The sequence below is a fragment of the Saimiri boliviensis genome, chromosome 21 (assembly GCF_048565385.1).
Source record: "Saimiri boliviensis isolate mSaiBol1 chromosome 21, mSaiBol1.pri, whole genome shotgun sequence".
Lineage (NCBI taxonomy): Eukaryota > Metazoa > Chordata > Mammalia > Primates > Cebidae > Saimiri > Saimiri boliviensis.
This window is the reverse complement of record NC_133469.1, coordinates 3,896,009-3,916,088: the sequence shown is the minus strand read 5'-3', so window position 1 is coordinate 3,916,088 and position 20,080 is coordinate 3,896,009. Positions and strand designations below refer to the sequence as shown.

The window sequence follows — 20,080 nt, the reverse complement described above, 5'->3', positions numbered from 1 at the left end:
CTCGAACTCCTGACGTCAAGTGATCCACCAGCCTCAGCCTCCCAAAGTGCTGAGATTACAGGCATAAGCCACCACGCCTGGCCTGTGATCAGTGATTTTTGACCTTTGTTTTATACAGGTATTGATCGACTTACGACCTATGCAATTTATGACCATTCGACTTTATGACCACAATCGCTAGCCACGACTGCTCCGCGTCTGGCAGCGCAAACGTTGCCCAGCTGGGCGTACGACGGTGCGGACCGGCTTCCGGCAGCACTACCATCTCCGCGTGCACCATTTCAACTGTTATCCAGACACGGTACAGCAATTTGTGTTTTGTGTCTTGGATATTTTTCATCAAACCCCTCCCAAGATGTCTACCAAGAGGAAATTGTCTTTGTCTAAGCCTCAGCCTGCCAAGAAGGAAAGAAAGGCCATCGATCTCCACACGAAAATGAAAGTAATTAAGCAGTACGAAGGAGGAAAGAAAGTGAATGTGATCGCACGTGATATGAAATTATCACACTCGACTGTGTCGACAATTTTGAAAGATAAAGAAAGAATTCGCGAAGCTGTGAAAGGTTCTGCACCCATGCGATCAACAGTTATAACAAAGCAACGAAGTGGGCCCATCCATGAAATGGAGAAATTGCTATATATTTGGATGGAAGACCAAATTCAAAAACGGACACCATTAAGTCTTTTTACTGTGCAGATGAAGGCGAGAAGTCTATTTCAGACTCTGAAGGAGCGTGCTGGAGAAGATTACAGTCAAGAATTTGTAGCAAGCACCGGCTGGTTCCAGAGATTCAAGAAAAGATTCCAAATGCACAGTGTTCGAGTGACTGGAGAAGCAGCGAGTGCGGATGAGGAAGGAGCACGTAAGTTTGCTGATAGTCTGGATGAATTAATTACTGATGAGGGATATCTCGCAGAACAGATTTTCAATGTTGATGAACTTACAAATGAAGAGCTAATCAAACTAGAAGAAGAAAGAGTGGCGGAAGAAGAAAGAAGAGAAGCAGAGAAAGAAGAGGAGGAGCCAGAAAGAAAGTTCACCACTAAGGGATTATCAGACGGTTTATCTTTACTGAATAAACTTCTTACACATTTCGAAGCAATGGACCCAAACATTGAACGATTTGCAAGGATTGAACGGATGGCGCACGATGTGTTTCGTCCGTATCGTGAAATTTATGAAGAAAAAAAGAAACATACAATTCAGACAAAGCTCACCATGTTTATGAAAAAACCAACTCCGGTAACCCCAACTGCTGCCTCAGATGACGACATCAACGATGCGCAGCCAAGCACCAGCGGCCAATAAAAGGTTTCATACATGTTTATATATTTTGATATGTTTTGCAATTGGGAAAATGTTTCCAATGGTATTTTTTACACCTGTATTTTGTATTTTTGTATGTTTTGCAAATATGAAGCCAGTTGTACTGGTAATGCAGTGTTTTACTTAAACCTGACGAACGTAAAAATAAGAAACAAAATGGTGTAGAGATGATACAAATGGCATAAAATGAACAAAGAAAATTATGATATATAACAAGAATGAAAGAAAATTATGATAAAATACGACTTAAGGATTTTTATAACATCATTTCACAGTACTGTACATACAGCCTACTCAACTTACAACCAAATCGTGTTACGACCAAATCATGCCACGACCGGTCTGTCGGAACCAATTGTGGTCTGTGGTCGTAAGTCGGGCACTAGCTGTGATTGTTTTGGGCTGCCATGACCCACACCCATAGAAGATGGTGAACCTAATCGATAAATGTGTGTTGTGAGTGCTGCTTCAAACCCTGTTCGTCCGTCTCTCTCCAACTCCTTGGGCCTCCCTCTTCCTGAGACATAACAATATTGAAATTAGACCAATTAATAACGTTACAGTGGACTCTTAAGTGTTTAAATGAAAGGAATAGTTGCACATCTGTGACTTTAGATCAAAAGCTAGAAATGAAAAGCTGAGATAGGACAAAAGCTACGCCTCTCGTGGCAAACAGACAAGCTGTGAATACAAAGGAAAAGTTCTCGAAGGAAATTAAAAGTGCTGCTCCTTTGAACACAGGAATAAGAAAGTAAAACAGCCTTATTGCTGATACGGAGAAAGTCTGAGTGGTCCGGATAGAAAATCGATCAGTCCAGCTACAACATTCCCAAGCCAAAGCCTAGTCCAGAGCAAGGACCTAACTTTTCAATTCCGTGAAAGCTGAGAGAGATGAGGAAGCTACGGAAGAAAAGTTGGAAGCTAGCAGAGGTTGGTTCATCGGGTTTAAGGAAAGAGGCCATGTCTGTAACAAAGTGCAAGACGAAGCAGCACGTTCTGATGCAGAAGCTGCAGCAAGTTATCCAGAAGACCTGGCTGAGCTCTCTGATGCAGGTGGCTACACTAACAACAGATTTTCTTTCTTTGAGACAGGGTCTCACTCTGTTGCCCAGGCCGAAGTGCAGTGGCATGATCACATTTCACTGCAGCCTTGACCTCCTGGGCTCAAGTGAGCCTCCCACTTCAGCCTCCCAAGTAGCTGGGACAAAAGATGTGCACCACCATACCCAGCTAATTTTTATTTTTATATTTTTGTAGGAAAAAGGTCTCACTATGTTACCCAGGATGGTCTCAAACTCCTAGACTCAAGTGATCCTCTTGAGCAGGTAGACCCTGCTGCTGTGCCCTTCCCCTGTTGGCTGGGGTTGGACCTCACAGTCTAAGCTAATTTCAGTTGGCCATTTTAAAGGGAACAGGAGTATGAGCCAGAGTGGTGGGGTGAGCAGTTTGGCAGGAAGGACAGTTACAGAACAGGGAACTAAAGGTGACTCAGGTCAAAGCAGGTGATCAGGGCAGAGCAGATGACCAGGGGAACAGATGTGAGCTACTGATTAGAACTGGTGGAACAGGACGGAGCAGATGACCAGGGGAACAGTATGAGCCATTGGACCCAGCCCAATAAATTTTCAGTATATATGAAACAACCTTATTCTGCAAGAATAGGCTATCTATTAATAGGACTTTCATAGCTAGAAAGGTAAGTCAGTGTTTGGCTTTGAACCCTTATTATATGTAAATGTTTGCTGCCACAAAAGAAGTAGCACTCAAATATAAATGTTCTCAGCAAGGCAATTTACTTCTATAGAAGGGTGCGTCTCACAGATGGAGCAATGGCGAGCGTACACCTGAATAAGAGAGGGGAAGGGGTTCTTATCCCTGACACAGGTAGCCCCTGCTGCTGTGCCATGCCCTCGTTCACTAGGGTTGAACCACCCAGTCTAAGCTAATTCCAACTGGCTATTTTAAAGGGAGCAGGAGTATGGGCCAGAGTGGTGGGGTGAGCAGCTACAGAACAGGGAACTAAAGGTGAGTCAAGTCAGAGCAGGTGACTGGGATGAGTCAGGATGGAGCAGATGACCAGGGGAACAGATGTGAAGTGATTACAACTGGCGGAAAAGGTTTACTGAAACTACAAGAAAGTGAAGCTTTAAAATGGAGGACAAAGAACTGAGCATTACTGACATGCTGATTCTTGTGGTTGTGGTTGTTGTGGTGGTGGTTGTTTTTGAGACAGAGTCTCACTCTGTCACCAGGCTGGAGTGCAATGACATGATCTCAGCTCACTGTAACCTCCACCTCCTGGGTTCAAGCAATTATCTGTCTCAGCCTCCGGAGTAGCTGGGATTATAGGCACCTACCACCATGCCCGGTTAATTTTTGTACTTTTAGTAGAGATGGAGTTTCACTAGCTTGGCCAGGCTGGCTGTGACCTCCTGACCTCATGATACACCTGCATCAGCCTCCCAAAGTGCTGGGATTACAGGTGTAAGTAAGCCACCACACCTAACCTTGACATACTAATTCTTTGAGGAGAAATTTAGAACTCATTGTATCCAACAACTAAGTGGTGGCCTGTACAGGGAGCCATTCTCTGGGCAGTCCTGGGTCTTCTCTTGCGAGCAGACGTGTCCCACTGCCTCACTGTGGCAGCCTCCGGGGTAAGGAATCAAGACCCACAAATCCAGACTCTCAACAACGTGGGAGAAAAAGGCCTACAAATACCGTGGTGACCAGGCAACTCCGCACAGACCAAGGAAACAATGCCGGGAGCTGGTATTTCCTTGGTGGGAACCAAGGGGGCGTGGGGGGAAGGGGAGGGGTAAAGTATTCCTTGGTTGGAACATACCAAGGCAAGAAAAGCTACGGGGGTCAATGAACTATTCCTTGGAGTGGCTTGGAGTGTTAGAAAGAGGGGAGACATCTCCGTTAGGAGGGACTGATCTTCACACAAACCTCCGGTAGTAGAGGACATGAGAAATTTCCAGTAGGGGAAATTGGGTCTCATCCCAAAAGGCGAGAAATTTTTGGTAAGGGAAGTTGAACCTCACCCCAAAACCATCAAGATGGCAAATACCCCAAGTAAGGTAAGAGAGAAAAGAATAAAGCTAGCAGCAATTTTCCCCTAATAGTCCCCTAGGCCTAATGTTAAAATATTAAAATAATAATAAAAGGACCTATAAAATTCATAGAAAGGCTCAAAGAGCAAATGAGAATGTATGCAGGATGTTAAAGCTTCATTTTGTAACTAATAATTGGCCAGATACTATCAGGAAGTTACAAAAGAGAGAGAACTGAAAAGGTAGATGTATATGTAAAAAGAGACGAAGAAAAACAAGCCGAAGGCAAAAATTCCGCAGCAAAGTACCCAGGGGGCCAGAACCTGTGAAGAACCTAGACCCCCACTTTCCAGGCGATATAAAGGGTACAAAAGAGTAACGCAGAGAGGCAGAGAGAGAGAGTCAAAGAGAAAAAGAGGGAGACAGAGTCAGAGAAAGAGAGGGACAGAGAGGCGGAGAGAGAGAAAGAGATGGAGGCAGAGGGAGAAAGCCAGAGGCAGAGGGAGAGAAAGGGCAAAACAAATGTTTCAAATTTAAAATAGGTCACTTCAGAAGAGAATGTCCCAAATGGGAAAAAGAATAAAAGTCGTATATAACAGCAAATCAACTAATGCTAAATTTCCGTTAATTCCAGAGGCAGGAATAAACCTATTAGAGAGACATTTAATGCTAAAATGTGGCTTAGGCCTCTGTATTAATCCGGGAAAATTCCTCCCCTCCCTAAACTTGCTCACCGCTGCAGACAGGGAACACAGCCATCCCGAGATACGGTAAAAAAAACAACAAGAAAAACGAGAACTGAGGAAACGACAGATTCCTTCGATCAGGCTAAATTTAAAGTCCCCAGGAAAATAATAAAAAGAAAGCAATACCCTATTCCTTTAAAAGCCAAGATAAATTTAAAACCTAGAATTGATCATTAAAGGTCTTCTCCGAGATGAACCCTGCATGTCTGTCTCCCTATAACACTCCAATGCTGTCTGTAAAGAAGCCAGACGGGTCATACCAGTTAGTGCAAGACCTTAGAACAGGCGTCCCCAAACTTTTTACACAGGGGGCCAGTTCACTGTCCCTCAGACCGTTGGAGGGCCGCCACATACTGTGCTCCTCTCGCTGACCACCAATGAAAGAGGTGCCCCTTCCTGAAGTGTGGCGGGGGCCGGATAAATGGCCTCAGGGGGCCGCATGCGGCCCGCGGGCCAGGTTGGGGACGGCTGCCTTAGAATTATTGATCAGATAGCCACACAGGCTACCGTTTCTTAGCTGCACAACTGGCCTCCTGTACAGCTAAGTAAAACCTAGGACACCTGGAGTTAAGTGCAGACCTCATCTGCACTCTGTATCGGCCCTAGGCTCTACACCTAGCACATAATTAAAATCCCCAACTTACAAGGTTTTCCACAAAAGTAAAGTTTGATGAAAGTTAACAGTGTAACATGTATTATCCTAAGTTCCAATCTTGTGGCCTTCGGCAGTCTAAGCCACAGACATAAAGAAAGTTCGCTTTGGGGAAAAAAAAAAAACATGGTTCTCATCTTTGACAATAAGAAAAAAGGTGGGTGAGAACTTATATAAATAAGAATTTTATATGGTAAATTCTTGACCTAAGGTAAATTAGCTGGTTGTTTAAAGGGATGTTTACAAGAAGTCTGAAAGTTAAGGCATGTCAAAGGTTAAAAGTTGTGAAAAATGTTATCCAAGAGAATTTATCCATGACATATTGTATAATTTAAAAGTAATTGGCCTCCTAAATGTACAACTATTGAAGAAACAGTTTATAGGCAGGTGTGTAAGGAAAGCAAAATATACTTTTGGTAAAAGGATTATAAGGAGGCATAAGAATGTAAATTTACCTACATTAAAAGGCTAAACAGTTGCTTTAAAGGTTTAAGCAAGTTTTGAAATGTTAATTATAAAGGAAATTCTGTGTCTGTAAACATATTAGCTAAAGTTAAAGGGGTGCCATCCAGTGTTTCTATAAACTGGACATTAAAATAAAAGCAAAACAGGTTTTTCTTAAAGCACTAACCTGTTCTTTAACAAAAAATATAAAGGGTTAAAAAGAGTCTATAAAAATCTTAACTTACGGTCAGACATTAAGATTGGATAAATATGTCTCCAAGATTTTATTAAAATTGAGCTTAACATTCATAGCACACTAATATAAAGGTGAAATTCAGCTTATGTAGTATAAAATCATACAGGAAGCTTTGTCGGATATAAAATGGTGTTTGGCTTTCTTTGGTCTAAAAAACTAACACAAATAGGTGCTAAAGGGAATTCAGAAGGAAAATGGATAGTGCCAGACCAGAAAGAAATGTTATCCAAACGCTTTAGGAGGGAAATCTTGTTCCAGCTGCATCAAGGGACCCACTGGGGGGCCCAGGCCATGTGTACTGCAGTTTTCAAGAGTTTATGGGTATATAGGAATTTATACCCAGGCCAAACAAGTTACAGATAGTTGCTTAGTAGTTAAGAAAACTAATAAGCTATGAAAAGATTACCCCTTGGGGGAAGGAATCCAGGCTTAAGGCCATTCCAAAGCATCCAGATCGATGAGACAGAGATGCCTCCAATTGGTTGCCTCAAGTGTCTTAGTAATCGTAGATCACTTTGCTCAGTAGGTAGAAGTACTCTCTTTTTAAGTACAGCTGCTAATAATGTAGTCAAGACATTAGTTGAAAATATTATTATTATTATTATTATTTGAGACGGAGTTTCGCTGTTGTAATCCAGGCTGGAGTGCAATGGCGTGATCTCGGCTCACTGCAACCTCTGTCTCCTGGGTTCAAGCAATTCTGCCTCAGCCTCCTGAGTAGCTGTGACTACAGGCGTGTGCCACCATGCCCAGCTAATTTTTGTATTTTTAGTAGAGACGGGGTTTCACCATGTTGACCAGGATGGTCTCAATCTCTTGACCTCATGGTCCACCCGTCTCAGCCTCCCAAAGTGCTGGGATTATAGGCGTGAGCCACCGCACCCGGCCAGTTGAAAATATTATACCCAGGTTTAGATTAATTAAAAAAAACATTGATTCAGATAATAGGACTAATTTCACTGCACATGGCATTAAGAAATTAACGCAGGTACTGGCTATAACGTGGGAATGTCATACTCCCTGGCACCCACCTTCATCAGGAAAAGTAGAAAGGCCTATCACCCTGTTGAGAGTCCAAACTGCTCCCCAAAAAGACATGGCCTATCCCCTTATAAGATGCTTATCTACATTCTACCACTGATCTTCTTACACTTGAAAGAAAAGATCAGTTTCTCAGAAATTATATACTCGGTGTATCTTCCACTTTCTCTTCCCTCAGAACTAAGAGGTCTTTCAGCGCAGCTGCCACCCCTAGAGCTTCCAGTACACCAGCATCAGCTTGGGGACCATGTCCTCATCCAAAGCTGGAGAGAAGGAAAAGCTCGAAGCAGCCTGGGAAGGACCTTACCTAGTTTTCCTAACTACTGAAACCGCAGACCAGACAGAAAGAGGGTGGACTCATCACACCCAAGTCGAGAAAGCTCTGCCCACTCTGGAGTCATGGGCCATAGTCCCGGGGGGAAACCCTGCCAAACTAAAGCTAAGAAAAGTTTAACCGGCCCTCGTTTATTTTATTACTCCTTCCTTCCGTGTTCTACTGCTGACCACCTCATTATTAATGTAACCAGGTCACCTTTTCCTCCAACGATCACATTTGATGCCTGTCTCACCACACCTTGTGGAGCTCTCCAAAACCGAAAGCAACTGGCCTCCTCAGAAAAATATATGTCCTTCCAAAATAACTTCTGACCTCCACGACCCTTGCATCATAGAAACCAAGCCCCCAACATTTCTCGAATTTTGGGAACTAAGGTCGACTTTCCAGGATGGTACTGTCCCTCCTGGGACGATGTCCAATGGGCCACTGAGGAGAAGGGTGGACTTACTCAAAGGGCTTCACCTCTCCAAAACCATACGTCCGTTTTACCCAAGAAAGCGTTCCTTCTAATTGTCAACGGTATCAGTGCGATCCAGTGCAGCTCTCTATTCTTATCTCTACTAGACTCTGCCAGTCCTGACCCACTTAGGTCCCTTCTGTGGCACAGGAGCCAACTTGCTGGCACAGACCTCAAAGGATCTTTGGAAATGCATTTTATTAACCCCTCATCCTCTTCACCCCCTTCCTTCTCTTCTCCTTTTGGACTTTCTCATCAAACTGTCATTCTTCCATACCCAGTGATAGGACCAAAGTGGATGTTGTGGAAGTAAATGATTTAAAACCAGCTTTAGCAATAGAGACAGGATATCAAGATGCAAATGCCTGGTTGGAATGAATCAAATATTCCATCTCTACATTAAACAAAAGCGATTGTTATACTTGTGTGCACGGCTGACCAGAGGCCCAGATGCTCCCTTTTCACTAGGACGGTCCTCCAGTCGACCAGACATGGGCCGTATGGTAATTCTTTTCCAGGATTCTACAGCCTGGGGTAACAAGTCATGCCAAGCTCGCTCTCTGCTATATCCCGAAGTGCAATACGCTGCGGGTCAGCCTGCAAGGACCATCCAGCTTCCATCCCTGAACACCAAGTTCACTTCACGTGTCTCACGACAAGGAGGAAACAGCGTTCCTTGGAGACCTGAAGTGATGCAATGAGCTTAAGACTTCTCGAGAGCTTACCAACCAGCCCTTGTTCATCCCCAAGCAGATGTATGGTGGTATTGTGGTGGACTTGACTGTGCTCTGGTCCAATTCGCTATGCCTTTGACCCTGGCATTTCATCAGCCAGAGAAAGGAAAAACACAGCATCGTAAAGCAAGAGAAGCCCCTTATGGGTGTTTTGACTCTCACGTTTATTTATAGATGCAATTGGAGTCCCACAAAGAGTACCAGATAAATTTAAAGGCTGAGATCAAGCGGCTTCAAGACTCGAGTCAATATTTTGGTAGGTGACATTAAGAACGTAGATTTGGGCTTGTCACGGTGGCTCGCACCTGTAATCCCAGCACTTTGGGAAGCCGAGGTGGTGGATCAAGAGTTCAAGACCAGCCTGGCCAAGGTGGTGAAACCGCATCTCAACTAAAAATACAAAAAATTAGCCAGGCGTGGTGGAACACACTTGTAATCCCAGCTACTCGGGAGGCTGAGGCAGAGAATTGCTTAAACCTGGATGGCGGAGGTTGCAGTGGGCTGGGATGGCGCCACTGCACTCCAGCCTGGATGACAGAGCCAGACTCCGTCTTAAAAAAAAAAAGAGAACGTAGATTGGATAAATTACATTTATTGCAACCAACAGTGGTTTATTAACTACACTAGAGATGCTGTTAAAGGAATAGCTGAGCAATTAGGAGCTACTAGCCAGATAGTTGGGAAAATAGCAGAGCTTTAGACATGATATTAGCAGAAAGAGGACTTTGCATCATGATTAAAACTCAGTGTTGTACCTTCATCTCAAACGATACCTCCCCGATGGAAGTTTAACAACAGGATTGCAAGGTCTAACTGCTCTGTCCCAACCTAGGGATAAATGACCCCTTCACAAGGTGGCTAGAAAAACGGTTCGGTGAGTGGAAGGGAATCATAGCCTCAATTCTTTCTTCTCACAGCCCTGTAGTGGATGTACGCATTCTGGTTGGGTGTCGCAAAGACTCACAAACGCAGCACTTACTAAAACCTCCCTTAACTCTCCTCCACCTTATTCAGAGAAGCTGAATAAGCTAGGCTAATTAACTAAGCCAAGACATGTTAAGGAAGTTTGAAGAGAAAGAGCTGTAAAAAAAAAATCCAACGGGAGAGAATTGTTGGATACAGTCAGTTCTGAATTTCTCTTCAAAGAATCAATGTGTCAGTATGTTTAGTTCTTTGTCCTCCATTTTGAAGTTCAACTTCTTCATCGTTTAAGTAAACCACCTTTTCCACCAGTTCTAATCGGTAGTTCACATCGGTTCCGCCAGTCATCTGCTCCATCCTGATTCACCCTGATCACCTGCTCTGACCTGAGTCACCTTTAGTTCCCTGTTCTGTAACTGTCCTTCCTGCCAAGCTGCTCACCCGACCACTCTGGCTCATACTCCTGCTCCCTTTAGCTTTCAACTCTTTATCATTTAAAATACATTTCATAACGCTATTGCTGCCATAGATAGTGATTCCTCTGATGGGTCCAGGCAAAGTCAATTGGAAACGTTGAGGAAAGCATTCACCATTCTGTATTCCATGAAGAACACTTGTGATTCATGAGAGGAGGTCAAAATATCAATATTAATAGGAATTTGGAAGAGGTGGATTCTAACCTTCATGGATGATCTTGAGGGGTTTTCTATTTCACTGGAGGAAGTAACTGCAGATCTGGTAGAAACAGCAAGACAGTTAGAATGAGAAGTGGAGCCTGAAGATGTGACTGAATTGCTGCAACCTTATGATCAAACTTGAGTGGATGAGGAATTGCTTCTTGTGGATAAGCAAAGTGTTTTAACTTTTAGGTTGGGGGGTACACGTGAAGGTTTGTGACATAGGTAAACGTGTGACGGGTTTGTTGTACATATTATTTCATCACCCAGGTATTAAGCCTAGTACCCAATAGTTACGTTTTCTGCTCCTCCCCCTCCTCCCACCCTCTCCCTTTAGTAAACCCTAGTGTCTGTTCTTCCCTTCTTTGCGTTCATAATGTCTTATCATTAACCTTCCAGAAAGTGGTTTCTTGAGATAGAATCTACTCCTAGTGAAGTTGCTGTGAACGTTGTTCAAATGACACTAAAGGATTTAAAATATTATATAGAAGTTCCACAAAAAAAGTCTTTCGTGAAAGGAAGAGTCAATTGATGTGGCAAACTTTATCATTATCTTAATTTTAAGAAACAGTTGGGGCCGGGCGCGGTGGCTCAAGCCTGTGATCCCAGCACTTTGGGAGGCCGAGGCGGGTGGATCACGAGGTCAAGAGATCGAGACCATCCTGGTCAACATGGTGAAACCCCGTCTCTACTTAAAATACAAAAAATTAGCTGGGCGTGGTGGCGCGTGCCTGTAATCCCAGCTACTCAGGAGGCTGAGGCAGGAGAATTGTTTGAACCCAGGAGGCGGAGGTTGCGGTGAGCCGAGATCGCGCCATTGCACTCCAGCCTGGGTAACAAGAGCGAAACTCCATCTCAAAAAAAAAAAGAAAAGAAAAGAAAAGAAAAAAAGAAACAGTTGCAGCCAAACCAACCTTCAACAATCCTACCTGATCAATCAGCAGCCATCAACGCTGAGGCAGGACCCTCAGCCAGCAAAAAGACCATGACTCACTAAAGACTCAGGTGACTGCTGGCATTTTTTAGCAATAAAGATTTATTTTGTTTGTTTGTTTGTTGTTGTTGTTGTTGTTTGAGACAGAGTCTCACTCCGTCACCCAGGCTGGAGTGCAGTGGCACGATCTTGGTTTACTGCAACCTCTGCCTCCCAGGTTCAAAGGATTCTCCTGCCTCAGCTCCTCCAATAGCCATGATTACAGGCGCACACCACCACGCCTGACTAATTTTTGTATTTTTATTAGAGACAGGGTTTCCCCATGTTGGCCAGGCCAGTCTGGATCCTGACCTTGTGATCTGCCCACCTCAGCCTTCCAAAGTGCTGGGATTACAGGCACGATCCACCTCGCCTGGCCAGCAAGAAACTATTTTTAAATTTAAGTATGCACATTGTTTTTGACGTAATGCTATTGCACAGTTAATAGGCTATAGCATACTATAAACATACATTTTGTATGCCCTGGGAAACCAAACAGTTTGGGTGACTCGCTTTATCAAGATACTTGCTTTATTCTAGAACCGAACCTGCAATGCTCACAGTATCTTCAAGGCTTGCCTATATATTGCAAGCACTGTTTCGCTCTCCCCAGCGGTTGTGAAATCTTTAGGGGCAAAGACCCTGCCTGGTCATTCTGTTTTCTCAGTTCCTAGGTCCCTAGTACTTGCTTAATATATACGGGCTGGACCAGACTCAACAAGCTTTTCTCTTGGGTTCTGCCAATATTTAGTCACCACAGGAAGTTCATTCCCACTGAGCATTTAAAACGCCAACTTAGGCCTTACCCTACTTCCTTAACCCGTGTCGTACTGTTTTCTCCTGTATAACAGGAGAGAAACGGTGCCTACTGAAAGGTTTGTTGTTAGATTAGGTGACTCGGAGGGTAGGAAAGCATTTGGTTGACTCTAACACAAAGTACAGATGTAAACTATGACTGTTACTGTGGCAGACGTTGCAGTTAATAGTTGGACACTAAAATCTGGTCTTCCCTTTTTCCACAGGAAGAGCATTGTCATTGGGCTCAGGGAGAGACTGCACTTCTTGTCTGCTTTGCTGCGAGTGCGACCTTGTGGCCAAGTGCAGATCGTGTGCAGTGATGACAGTACAGCTTCCAGGCCATCCCAGCACGAAAGATCAGCCCTCATCCTGCAGCGGTGGTCTTTCCTCTTCATACAGGCTGGAATGTGCATGTGCTCCCACCCAGCACTGACCATGGGAGAAGACAGTGCCTTGCAGTATGGCAGAGCAAAGGTGGAAAGGGCCTGGGTCCTTGAGTGACTTCATGAGCTTTCTCACTATCCCAAACCTTGGGACTACTCTATGACAAGGACTTTCCGTGAGTCACTGTCTTTTGGAGTCTGTTTTAGCTGCCGGCACTTTATCCTGAACAATATGGCTGTTATCATGTGTATATTGTTACTATGAGCATCATCTAAGTAATTTCTACTCTGCCTTTGACCACTAAGCTCATGTTGGACAAGAGTCACTTAGCATTTTTTTTTCCCCCTCAATGAAGAGATTAAAGATTAAGATGGAGGGAGCAAGATAAATTGAGGCCTGGATTTTACCGGAAGGTGAAGGGCTGTCCTTGGCTTCCATACATTCAGGTAGAATAATTCTAGACAAAAACATTAAGCTCATTTATCAAACCATCTGCTTTGTGAAGCCATGGGCAGAAAAGGTGGAACTGACGTACTGAAATCCTTGCTTTCCTCACTGTGGCCTTTGCTACAGCCTTCTGTGACGTGACACTTATTAACCCGAGTCTACCTGGAAGTCGGAGATGAGGAAGTTTTCCTAGCGTGGAGAAAGTCTAATGCACTTGAAAAAGACTGAGCTCAGCTCAGATTCCAGTTCCATTACTCAGCAGTGAAGGCACGTCATCTTCCCAGGCCCTTTTTATTTTCCCATCTGCAAAATGAGGACGCTGGTCTCTGTGTCCAAGCGTTGCTAGGAAGATCACATACCACTGAGACACAAGGTGGGTGTAGCGCAGTCCTGGGCATTTTGTGCACCCCCAACAAATACCGATTTCTTTTTCCTTGCTCAGAAAAAAATTGGAGAAGACTTTATTTTAAAATTCTGCTTGAATGACTTTATTTATGTATTTAGACAGTCTTGCTCTGTCCTCAAGGCTGGAGTTGCAGTGGCGCCATCTCAATTTACTGCAACCTCCGCCTCCTGGGTTCAAGCAATTCTACTGCCTCAGCCTCCCGAGTAGCTGGGCTTACAGGTGTCCACCACCACACCTAGCTAATGTTTGTGTTTATAGGAGAGATGGAGTTTTGCCATGTTGGCCAGGCTGGTCTTGAACTCCTCCTCTCACATGATCACCCACCTGGGCCTCCCAAACTGCTGGGATGACAGGCGTGAGACACCACACCCAGCCCTTGAATTACTTTAGATTCTACCTTTTAAGAAAATATTTGGCTGGGCGCAGCGGCTCACGCCTGTCATCCCAGCACTTTGGGAGGCTGAGGGGGCAGATCACCTGAGGTCAGGAGTTCAAGGCCAACCTGGCCAACATGGTGAAATCCCTTCTCTACTAAAAATGCAAAAATTAGCCAGCCGTGGTGGCAGGTGCCTGTAATCCCAGCTACTCAGGAGGCTGAGGCAGGAGAATCACTTGAATTCAGCGGGGTAGAGGCTACAGTGAGCCAAGATAGCACCACTGCAGTCCAGCCTGGGTGACAGAGCAAGACTTTGTCTTAAAAAAAAGAAAGAAAGAAAATATTTGACGCTCTTTCTAGACTGTATGTGGTTTATAAATAAAGTTTACAAGTGCTTTTACGCTCCTTCCAGATCACATTATTTTTCTGATCCCGAGAGGTGTGTGTGTGTGTGTTTGTGTGTGTGTGTAGTTAACTCATTATGAAAGAGAAGGTGATAAAAGACAGCAGTCCTTAGGGTCTGAAAGCAATACTGGCATTGATGCGAGGAGGCAAGGAAAAGGGAAGGTACTAGGTAATTCTGACGATCTTAAGGCAGATGAAAGCTAGCTTGGGAAAGCCACCATCAGTTTTGAACAAGATGGGGAAGCTTAACGGCCCAGGAGGTCTCGCAAAATGAGGGTGTTCTGATGGCACCCTAAAGTCTCCGTGTCCGCAGCCACAGGCAGATCATTTCCAGGGCCACACAGGATCCAGAAGGTTCCAGGTGCTGGGGAGATGCTTGGTGCTCCCCCACTCCGCTTCTCCTCCTCCCGTTTCTCCCTTTCTCTTCCCTTTTTCTCTCCCCCCTTTCTCCGTTTTCATGCAGCCTCCTTCCCCCAAGTCTGTCACTCTCTTAGACACACACACATACTCTCCTTTGCACTCAAATCAAGGTCTAGGCTGGGAGCAGCAGCTCATACCTATAATCCCAGCACTTTGGGAGGCCGAGGTGGTAGGATCACTTGAGGTCAGGAGTTCGAGACCAGCCTGGCCAACATGGCGAAACCCTGTCTCTACTAAAAATACAAAAATTAGCTGGGCGTGATGGCACACGCCTGTAGTCCCAGCTCTCTCGAGGCTGAGGCTTGAACCCAGGAGGCGGAGGTTGGAGTGACCCTAGATCACACCACAGCACTCCAGCCTGGGCAACAGAGCCAGAACCTGTCTCCAGAAGAAAAAAAAAAAAAACAAGTCACTGGAGGATGGTAAGCCACCCAGGGACACTGAGGATGGTTAGCTGGAGATAAAGGATGAAAACTAGGAGAAGGGCATTTAGTGTTTTAAGAAAGAAAATGGTTAGGGGGGTCCCAAATGTTACTGAAAGGACAAGTAAGATGAAGATTTTACAGAATCTCTTGGAATCAGAAAGGAAAAAAGCAGTCAGTGGTGACCCTGGAGGAAGCCGTGTGGAGAAGGGAGAGTTGGGTTTTGGAGCCTCTTGCAATGAACTGGGAAGTGAGAACAAGAGGGGCTATAGAACATGTGTAAGCAACTTGCAGAAGTTTGGAAATGCAGGCACGCGGGCCTGTCGGGTGGGGGTGAGGGGAGGGCGAACATTAGGAGAAATAGCTAGTTCATGTGGGGCTTAAAATCTCGCTGACGGGTTGATAGGTGCAGCAAACCACCAAGGCGCGTGTATACCTGTGTAACAAACCTGAACATTCCGCACGTGTCCCAGAACTTCAGGAAGAAAAAAAAAAAAAAAAAAAAAAAAGGGAAAGAAATCTAGGGTGAACAATGAAGGCTGAAAATTAGAACGTTAAACTCATTCCCTAAATTTTGTCGAGACTGTCTATGCTTTCCAATTGTTAAAAACCTGAGTGGAAAAAAATTGTCATTTTTTTTTTTTACTTCTGATTGTATTCTGCTTAAGTAGGAAATCTTAAAACAATCATTAAAACCAGCTGGGTGCAGTGGCTCACACCTGTAATCCCAGCATTTTGGGAGGCCGAGGCGGGTGGATCACCTGAGGTCAGGAGTTCAAGACCAGCCTGGCCAACATGGTAAAACCCTGTGTCTACTTAAGACAAATACAAAAATTAGCCAGGTGTGGTGGCACATGCCTGTAATCACAGCTACTTGGGAGGCTGAGGCAGGAAAGTCACTTGAACCCGTGAGGTGGAGGTTGCAGTGAGCTGAGATTGTGCCATTGCACTCCAGCCTGGGTGACAAGAGTAAAACTCCATCTCAAAAAAAAAATAATTAAAATATCATTATCACATGTCTATTCCCCCTCCCCCCACCCCCACAAAGAAGAAGTTGGGCTGACAATCAAAGTTTAGAAACTAGAAGAAAACTAGAGAGGGCAGTGGGGTGAAAGGGTGAGTTATTTCATTCTTGTTTAAGTGGGAAATCTCTGGGCATGTTAAAATGCAGAGGGAAAGGATCTACGGAGAAGCCAAAGAGAAGGGGAGAGAGGCATCCTGAAAGGTGCCACTCTTGCGAAGGTGAGCGCCTCTGGGACAGGAGGCACAGCAGCGGCATTAACCCGGGAGCGAAGAGGCAAGGAAGCTCGCAGGTGCGGGCGAGTCCGAGGAACAGCGTTCCCTTCCTTCATGCCAAGCGATGTGCCGCTTTCCTATTCAATGTGACTCGTCGGACACTTGGTTCACCTGTGAGCTGGTGATACAAGCGGGTGTGAATCTAAGGCTCTTACAGCATTGGAAGTCGGAGAGACAGATAACCATGATCGGAGCTAATATTTCTGGAGCTAATATTTAGGGACTCTGGGTGATGCAGTCATAGCACTGAGTTCTCACAGCATCCCCAGGAAGTGGGCAGGAGGGCGATTCTGTTTTAACAGATGAAGGAAAGGCGGTGTAGACAAATGAAACTACTTGTCCTGGGTTAGAACTGTGGGACTAGAATGAACACTCCGAAAAAGGACTCTTGGACCTGTGCTCGTCAAGGAGACACCGTGCTTTTTGCTCTGCTTGTTCACAAACCACGTCTCCGAGAAACCATTGGCCACAACGCCGTGCGCCTGGTGGCAGCAAGGTTCCAGGGCCGTTCTGATTTAGTGTCCCTGTCTTCTCGTCAGTGAAGGCGATTTGTTTGCTCTCTCTCCAGCCTCTCTTCGTCTGGCAGGCTCCTGCTCAGCCCTTGTCGTCTAGCCCGGGTTAGCCTGTGGCCTCCTCTGCAAAGCTCGTCTTGTGCTTTAAGCTCTCTTGATTTTTAATTATAGTTGTTTCCCACACCCCAAACTGGGGCACAAAGGATTTGTTTTAATTTAGGAATTGTGTGGGAAATCTTACAAAAGGCTCATGGAGAAGATGATAGAAGCTTTTTAGCTCCAGCCGGAGCCTCTCCCCTGAACTCTAGATTCATCTATCCAGCTGCACCTCTATTTGGGTGTCCGATAGACATCTCAGACTTCAAAGCCTGAACCCCTGATCTCAAGCTTTGACTCTACCTCCCCTGTCTGCTTTTTGGCAGTCTCTCCGTCTTGGTTAATGGCATCCCTATAATTCCAGGGGCATGGGGACAAAATCTCTCCTTCTTTCAGCTCTCCTTCTCTCAGCAAACCCCATTTGGCTCTTCCTCCAAGCTACGCATGTTCATGATCCAGCCATGTGATGAATTTTATGTGTCAACATGGCCAGCAGTACCCAGATATTCGGGTCAGCACTAGTCTAAATGGTACTGTGGAGATACTGCTTTTAGATGAGAATTTAAATCTGTGGGCTAGGCATGGTGGTTCATGCCTATATTCCCAGCACTTTGGGAGGCCAAGGCAGGCAGACCATTTGAGGTCAGGAGTTCGAAACCAGCCTAGCCAACATGGTGAAACCCCGTCTCTACTGAAAATACAAAAATTAGTCGGGCATGGTGGTGGGTGCCTGCAATCCCAGCTACTCAGGAGGTTGAGGCAGGAAAATTGCTTGAGCCCAGGAAGTGGAGGTTGCTCCAGCCTGGGTGACAGAGTGAGACTCTGTCTCAAAAATAAAAAAATAAATAATAAATAATACATAAATCTGGAATATGTTCCTCACGTCAGGCTGGCTGTATCACACTGGAAACTTCCAACTTTTTTTTTCAATCACAGCTTCCTGTAGCCTTGCACTCTACCCCCCACAATCCGATTCCCTACTCATCGAGTAACTTTCTGATTAGAACTTGATTTCCCTTGAAGAGTTGATCTATCTTTCCAGAGGGGAGAGGGCATAGTCTACTGTTCAAGATTTAAACTATGTTGTTAGTGTTTTAATAATTAGTCTTGAAACTCTAATAAGCACATTTCATGAAGTATAAATTAATGTGTTGGCTGGGTGTGGTGCCTCACGCCTGTAATCGCAGCACTTTGGGAGGCTGAGGCATGCAGAGCATCTGAGGTCAGGAGTTGGAAACCAGCCTGGCCAACATGGTGAAATGCTGTCTCTACTAAAAATACAAAAACTAGCCAGGCATGGTGGTGCATACCTATAAGCCCAGCTACTTGGGAGGCTGAGGCAGGAGGATCGCTTAAACACAGGAGGTGGGGGTTGCAGTGAACCAAGATCTCACCACTGCACTCTAGGCTGGGTGACAGCATGAGACTCTGCCTCAAAAAAAAAAAAAAAAAAAAAAAATATATATATATATATATATATATATATATATATCTCTTTATTTTCCTTCCAAATAAAACCATATTTTTACTCTAGTAAAAGACATACTGGAGAGTAAGCAATTTGCAAAAGAAAGAGGTTCCATATGGCTGGGGAAGCCTCACAATCATGGTGGAAAGCAAGGTGGAGCAAGTCACATCTCCTGTGGACGGCAGCAGGCAGAGAGCTGTGCAGGGAAACTCTACCTTCTAAAGCCGTCAGATCTTGTGAGGGTTTTTTTGTTTTGTTTTGTTTTTAAGACAGAGTCTCACTCTGTCACCCAGGCTGGAGCACAGTGGCACAATCTCGGCTCACTGCAAATCTCTGCCTCCCAGGTTCAGGTGATTCTCCTGCCTCAGTCTCCTGAATAGCTGGGATTACAGTCACGTGCCACCATGCCTGGCTAATTTTTATATTGTTAGTGGAGGCGGAGTTCCACCATGTTGACCAGGCTGGTCTCAAACACCTGACTTCAAGTGATCCGCCCGCCTTGGCCTCCCAAAGTGCCCAGATTACAGGAGTGAGCCGCTGTGCCTGGCCGTGAGATTTATTCACTATCATGAGAACAGCACTGGAAAGACCTGCCCCCACGATTCAATTATCTCCCACCTGCTCCCTCCCACAACATGTGGGAATTATGGCAGTACAATTCAAGATGAGATTTGGGTGGGGACACAGAGCCCAACCGTATCAAAGATATTCTCTGAAAGTCTGTCATTATGTTATTGATCAATACGATGGCTCTCTCAAGTAACCCAGCACCCCTTGTCTGAATGAAGGGGCTAAAGTCAGTTTCGCTGCCTCAGAGAAGCTGCCTTTGGCCTGTGGTCTTCACCCCAAACAGGCTGCTGACCACACCAGGCTCCCTGGCCAGGCAGGAAGGCCCTGCTGCCAAGCCCAGCATGATGTGGCGGGAGGGCAAGGGGACAATTGACATGCTTTGTTATACTTAAGGTTACGGCTAATCATCACTCCTGGTTACTTCCAGGAATAATCACCCTCCCTTCTTCCTTTAAGTAGTGCAGAGAATGCTGTCAGTGTGGAAAGTCCCAGCAGCCTTTCTGGAAAGTACCACCAGCCTTTAGTTCATTGCTCCTACAGCAAAGACACTCGTTTACAGAGAGCAAGAGCTTCCTGTGTGCTTCCCTTCCACGTGCAGTGCATAGAAGCCCCAGAGATGATGAGGAAACCCAGGGGCCCCGTGAACAACCGGCCACAGAATTACTTAGGGAATGAGGAGTCAGAGAGGAGCTGTTTCCAAGGCGTTGCAAATCATTCTCACAAACCTACAAAGGACAGCGAAAAAGCTGCCAGATTAGAGTGTATAAAATAGTAAAGAGTGAGATCAGAATGAATGGAAATGATCCCGGCAGGCTTTTCAGTTCTTGAATCCTTTAAAGCTGCTCATTGCCTTTGTCAG

At 45.1% G+C, this 20,080-nt stretch overlaps 1 long non-coding RNA gene across 8 annotated transcripts in view; it reads left to right on the top strand.

Annotated features, from left to right (window-relative positions):
- Positions 1–14,437, top strand: part of LOC120361497 (uncharacterized) — a 40,526-nt gene extending 26,089 nt beyond the window's left edge. For 4 of the 8 annotated variants that reach the window (XR_012515492.1, XR_012515495.1, XR_012515494.1 and 1 more), the window contains 3 exons: positions 119–2,652; positions 7,701–11,653; positions 12,644–14,437. This is a non-coding gene — a long non-coding RNA (uncharacterized LOC120361497). Of the gene's footprint in view, positions 1–118; positions 4,100–7,700; positions 11,654–12,643 lie in introns of all 8 variants that reach the window. The other 4 variants (XR_012515497.1, XR_012515496.1, XR_012515491.1 and 1 more) reach the window with 4 other exon arrangements.
- The last annotated feature ends 5,643 nt before the right edge of the window (positions 14,438–20,080 follow it).